The sequence below is a fragment of the Peromyscus eremicus genome, chromosome 8b (assembly GCF_949786415.1).
Source record: "Peromyscus eremicus chromosome 8b, PerEre_H2_v1, whole genome shotgun sequence".
In the NCBI taxonomy this organism is placed as follows: Eukaryota; Metazoa; Chordata; class Mammalia; order Rodentia; family Cricetidae; genus Peromyscus; species Peromyscus eremicus.
Window position 1 is genome coordinate 40,342,321 of NC_081424.1, and position 6,580 is coordinate 40,348,900.

Sequence of the window (6,580 nt, forward strand, 5' to 3'; positions counted from 1 at the left end):
CTAATCTCTAAGGCTTTCACCCCTATATTTGGCTCTGTGTTTCTTATTTAATAAGACCGTTTAGAAATTCGGCTACAGTGTATGCAGGGTCCTCATAGACTGAAATCTCTGAAACTGTGAAACAAAACAGATTCTTCAACTCTATCATTGGTTTTGCCCCATATTCTGTCACAGTGAAGATACACAAGATACACAGTGAACTAACATAATGAATGATAAAACTGCTTCACCTTCTACGAAGACAACAAAGACCATCCCTAAAATACACTGTGGGAAGTTTGGGATGTGTAGGCTGAATGTAAGCAACTGCCATGTTAGCAAATAAAATATAAATATCATCATTACACACAATAGGTAGAAGAACAGACTCATCTCACTAATGTTCGTTTAAATCTCAAATGTTTACATTGGTATGCTTAGAAAATATTTTGTGTTTTATAGTCCAATATTAATCATCTGCTTTGCATCAGAAGTACTTCTTCTTTTGTTTTTAAAACACGTTTTGGAAAACTGTGAAGGCACAGGAAGAGTTACTCAGTCTTCTCTTCCCTGGTGTTTCCAGGTGATGGTGTTTGTAGGAATAGAAAAATGGAATGCAAATGAGCAGTAGCTATATTCCCCAACTCATTCGGTTTTGAAAACTCATCATTGTAGAATGATTGCATTTGTTCAGCTTGAAAATTCATTTTAGTTTGCACAATGTATGCCATATCTCTTAGATATAAAAAACAACAGCAGCAAAAATCTCTAACGTTTGTTCAATACCTGCTACTTGATCAAGTCATCAATTAGCTCTAACGGGACATCTTGTGCCAGGCTGTTTGGTTGAAAATGTTTTCCTTTCTATATGGGAAAAATATGTTAAAACAAATCAACCATATCCAAATATACTTACCCAAGAATATCTCTCAGTTCATTTATTTTAATATTCGAAATCTAACAGATGCCAGTATAACTAACAAAAACACTTGCAGATTAAATTTGCAAAGTTTATTCAACCAAAACGTTTATTTTAAAAGAATAAACCAAGGCTTAGAAATTCTCTCAAAATATCATGTGAACTCCATTAAGCATGGAATAGTGTTTTCATTTAATCACTAAGATCTAATTATTTATAGTTGTGAATCTGATGATAAAATTAAAGGTAAATATTCAAGGTTTCCTCAGAGAGCTTATGGAAATGCAAATATACCCCCAGCAGTGTGTTCCTAAGGACCACGCCTTTGATCCATATTTTTTTTAATTTTATTGATTCTTTGTAGATTTCACATCATTTATTCCAATTCCACTTATCTTCCTGTCCCTTCCTATCCACCCTCTGCTCTTGCCAACTCTCCCCCAAAACAAAACCAAATTTAAAAGAAAAACCAAAAACCAAACCAAACAAACAAGCAAAAATAAGAAGAATCTTGTCATAGAAACTGTAATGTGGCCCGCTGAGTCACACCCTTTAGTCCATTTATCTTTACTTGCAAGTGATCATTGCCACAAGTCATTGGTCTGGCTTGAGACCTCTGGCTTTTGTTATGTTATAAATAAAGAGCTCTCACTGGGGCCTCTCTTGTATATCTTGCTGTTTTCCTGTGTCATGGAGGTCCTGCTGTTTTGGATCTCTAGATCTGTCCCCTTCACATGCCCCAACAGTTCATCGATTAGGTGGATGTTGGGGTGGGCCAACTCAGAGCCTTGGTTCTGGGCCTGTGTGGTAGCTGGGTTGGTCATCCTGCAGGCTGTTCCTTGTCTTCACTACCTAGGCAAGCTGTCCACCATTGCCTCTACTAGCTCACCGGATGCAGCCTACAGTAAGGAGTGGGGCCAGTTCTCCTGCTTTTGAGTTCTCAGATCCAGGTAACCCACACTTAGAACACCAGGGCAAGCTCTATGGTTTTGCCCAGGTGAGGTACAGGGCCCTCTCTCCCGATGGCTGTAGGGGGCCAAGGAAGGGTAGAGTGTCAGCTCTCCTGCCCTTCATGCCCTAAGGGCTGGCTCACCTGCTTATCCAATAACAGGGTCAGCTCTAGTGTGCTGTCCAGATGGGGTGCAGGACATGCTCTCCTGTGTGCTGCATCTGGTGAAGGGAAGGACTAGTTCTCTCACTGTTGTGACTCCAGGGCCAGCTCTCTTGACTGATGCAGGTAGTGGGAGGGCAGGGGGACACACTTTCTCTCACTCATGCCATCACATGGCAGATGAGAGGGTCAGGGTCAGCTCTGTAGCTCTCACACCCTGGGGACTGGCTCACCTGTGTCCCCAGCTCTATTGTGATGCTCAGGTAAGGAGCATGCCTGTGGCGAGGGGTGGAGCCATCTTTCCTGAGTGGTGGGACAACTCTCTCCTGAGGGTCTGGACCAACTCTCCTGTTGCAGTATCCAGGGCCAGCTATCCCATAAAAGACACCTTTAAGGTACCCTATTTATAGTCATTTAAAATCAAAAGGGAAATATAAAGTTATGGCCTTGACCCAGAAACTTTTCTATTCATCTCAAAATACAAAATGCATGCAGTCTGCTTCCAGGAATTCCCAAATTCTTCTTTTTTTTTTTGGTTTTTCGAGACAGGGTTTCTCTGTGTAGCTTTGCGCCTTTCCTGGAACTCACTTGGTAGACCAGGTTGGCCTCGAACTCACAGAGATCCTCCTGGCTCTGCCTCCCAAGTGCTGGGATTAAAGGCGTGCGCCGCCGCCGCCGCCGCCGCCGCCGCCGCCGCCGCCGCCGCCACCACCGCCCGGCCCCAAATTCTTAAGTGTTTCAGGATTTCCTAGAAATCCTAGTATAAAATCTCCTCTGAGTTCACATACAAACTTGTTTCTGTTGTTGCTATAAAAAAAAATTAAAAACAAGTTAAATGTAATTACAACACACAATGTCATATGATAAATATTAGTATCCAAAAGGAAGAAATAGAAAAATATCAATGAGGAATTAGACCACCACAAGGCTGATACTAAGCAGGGCAAGCCCTGAAAGCTGCAGTGCAATGTTTAAAAGCCAGAACACACAGGCATTTGATGTGGGCCACCAAGGCCTAGAGTAGTTCTCTCCCTGTAGCTTTTCTGGCTACAGCCCTCATGGTTACTTTTTTGAGCTGGCTCAGTTCACAGTGTGCGGTGTGTGATGTCCTTCTGCAAGTAACTCACTTTCCTGGAACCTCGGATTTTCTGGAGTTTCCAATGTTTCTTTGGCATCACTCCCATACCCTCTTACATTGTCCTCTCAAAGATGCCTACTGGGCACTTCACAGTGCCATTTACTGCTTGTTCTTTCCAACTTTAATTTGAATTTTTAGTGGAAGTCTCTATGATTCCACAATTCTTGAAAAATATTTTAGGTTGAAATATAATTAAAGCGTTTTTCTCCTTCCTAGCTCTCAGCCCCTCATCAAAGAAACTTCTCTTTTCAACAGAAGGACCCTGCTACAACCATAACTGTTTAAAATGCAGAAAATGGTGACTGTGTTGTTTCCAGTCTCAATTGATACATCTAAAATACAACTCCTGCACCCAAGGCTCTGGGAACATCATGGAAGAAGGGGTAGATCCAGAGGAAGATGAAATATAAGCTTTTACAATTTTTGGCCCCAACTCTGGTGGAACTCCACTGCTCTGGTGTAGCCCCCACCAGCTAGCAAGCAGGCGAGAGACCTGCCTCCAGGCTGCACTAGCACCTCCACCACCCACTGGATTCTGTCCCCCCAAGACCCACTCTGCCACCCAACCCCAAGTACCTAAACATCCTCTTGGAAGCCAGCCCTCCCCTGCAACACCAGCAGACTACACAGGCACAGGTGCAAACCACAGCAGTTGGAAACAGGTACAGACACAACCCACACCAGTTGGAAGAAAAGACTACATAGACACAGGCAGGACCCACACCAGTCGGAAGGAAAAACTACATACACACAGGCATGATCCACACCAGTTGCAAGAACAGATGAGTAAACACCAGTGTAAGAATATATTCAACAACTGAAAGAGCAATAAGACATCACCAGAACACAGTGATCCTACAACAGCAAGACCTGAACACTCCAATGCACCTGAAATAAGAAAATGACCTTAAAAATAACTTTATGAAGATAATAAAGGATACAAAAATTCAATTAAAGAAATGGAAGAAAAGACAAGCAAAGAATTGGAAGAAATCAATAAATCCCTTAAAGAAAGTCAAACAAGTCAGGAAAAAAATCAAATAGGAGAAGAAAACAATTCAAGACTTAAATTTTGAAATAGAGAAAATAAATAAAACACAAACTGAGGAAATGCTGGAAATGGAAAATCTTGAAAAGCAAACAGGAGCTACAGATGCAAGCATCACTAACAGAATACAAGAGATGGAAGAGAGACTCTCAGGCATTGAAGATACAAGAGAGGAAATAGATTCATCAGTCAAAAAAAAAATGTCAAACCCAACAAATTCCTAACATAAAACATCCAGGAAATCAGGGAAACCATGAACTGACCAAACATTGTGTTTTAAAACTTCCATTTATCATAGATAAATATTTATCTATTTATCATAGATAAGATATTTCATGACAAAACCAGATTTAAACAATACCTATGCACAAATCCATCCCTACAGAAATTACTAGAAGAAAAATCCAACCCAAGGAAGCTAGCTACATCCATGAAAACACAGACAATAGATAATCTCACACCAGCAAAACCAAAAGGGGGGGGGGGGACACACACAATATCACCATCAAAAACAAAACCAATAAATAACAAGAACTAAGAATCATTGGTCATTAATATCTCTTAATATCAATGGACTCAATTTGCCAATAAAAAGGCACAGGCTAACAGAATGGATATGAAAACAGGATTCATCCTTCTGTTGCATGTAAGAAACACACCTCAACTTCAAAGACAGACATTACCTCAGAGTAAAGGTTTGGGAGAAGATTTTCCAATCAAATGGACCTAAGAAGCAAGCTGGTGTAGCTATCCTAATATCTAACAAAATAGACTTCAAACTAAAATTAATCAAAAGAGATGGAGAAGAACATTACATATTCATCAAAGGACAAATTCATCAAGATGAAGTCTCAATTCTGAACATCTATGCTCCAAATATAAGGGCACTCACATTTGTAAAAGAACCATTACTAAAGCTTAAATCACATGTCAAACCTCACACATTATCAGTGGAAGACTTCAACCCCCTACCCTCAACAATGGACAGGTCTGCCAGACAGAAACTTGACAGAGAAACAAGGGAACTAGCAGATGTTATGACTTAAATGGACTTAGTAGACATCTACAGAACATTTCACCCAAACGCAAAAGAATATACCTTCTTCTCAGAACCTCATGGAACCTTCTCTAAAACTTACCACATAATTAGTCACAAAGCAAATTGAAATAGATACAAAATTGGAGTAACACTTTGTATCCTCTTGGATCACCATGGGTAAAAGTTAAAGTTCAACAATAGCACAAACTACAGAAAGCCTGCAAACACATGGAAAGTGAACAAATCTCAACTGAATCACCACTAGGTCAAGGAAAAAATTTAAAAAAAAATTAAAGATTTCCTAGAATTCAATGAAAATGAATCAACAAACCTAATCTTATGGGGTGCTATGAAAGTAGTGCTAAGAGAAAAGTTTGTAGCACTAAGTGCCTACATAAAGAATTTGGAGATATACCACACTAGTGACTTAACATCACACCTGAGAGCTCTAAAACAAAAAGAAGCAAACTCACCCAGGAGGCATAGATAGAAAGAAATAATCAAATTCTAGGATAAAATCAATAAAATAGAAACAAAGAGAACAATGAAGAGAATCAATGAAACAAAGAGTTGATTCTTTGAGAAAATCAATAAGATAGACAAACCCTATCCAAACTAGCCAATAGGCAGAAAAAGACTATTCAAATTAACAAAATCAGAAACAAAAAGAGGGCCGTAACAACAGACACTGAGGAAATCCAGAGAATCATGAAGTCATACTTCAAAAACTTGTACTCCACAAAATTAGAAAAATCTAAAAGAAATGGACAATTTTCTTGATAGGTACCACATACCAAAATTAAATCAAGATCATATAAACAATTTAAATAGATCTATTACCACTAAGTAAATAGAAACATTCATTTAAAAACGTTCCAATCAAAAAAAGGGGGGAGCAGATGGTTTCAGTGCAGAATTCTACCAGAATTTCAATGAAGAGCTAATACCAATACTCCTTAAATTGTTCTACACAATAGAAACAGAAGGGACATTACCAAATTTTACCAAATTCTTTTTTTGAGGCCATAGTTACACTGATACCCAAACCACACAAAGATGCAATAAAGAAAGAGAATTACAGACCAATCACCCTCATGAATATTGATGCAAAAATACTCCATAAAATACTGGCAAACTGAATCCAAGAACACATCTAAAAAATCATCCAGCATGACCAAGTAAGCTTCATCCCAGAGATGCAGGGATGGTTCAACATAAGAAAAATCTGTCAATGTAATCCATCATATAAACAAACTGAAAGAAAAAAAAACACATGATCACCCTGTCTTGAAAAAACAAAAACAAAACAAAACAAAAAACAACAACAAAAGGAACATACCTAAACA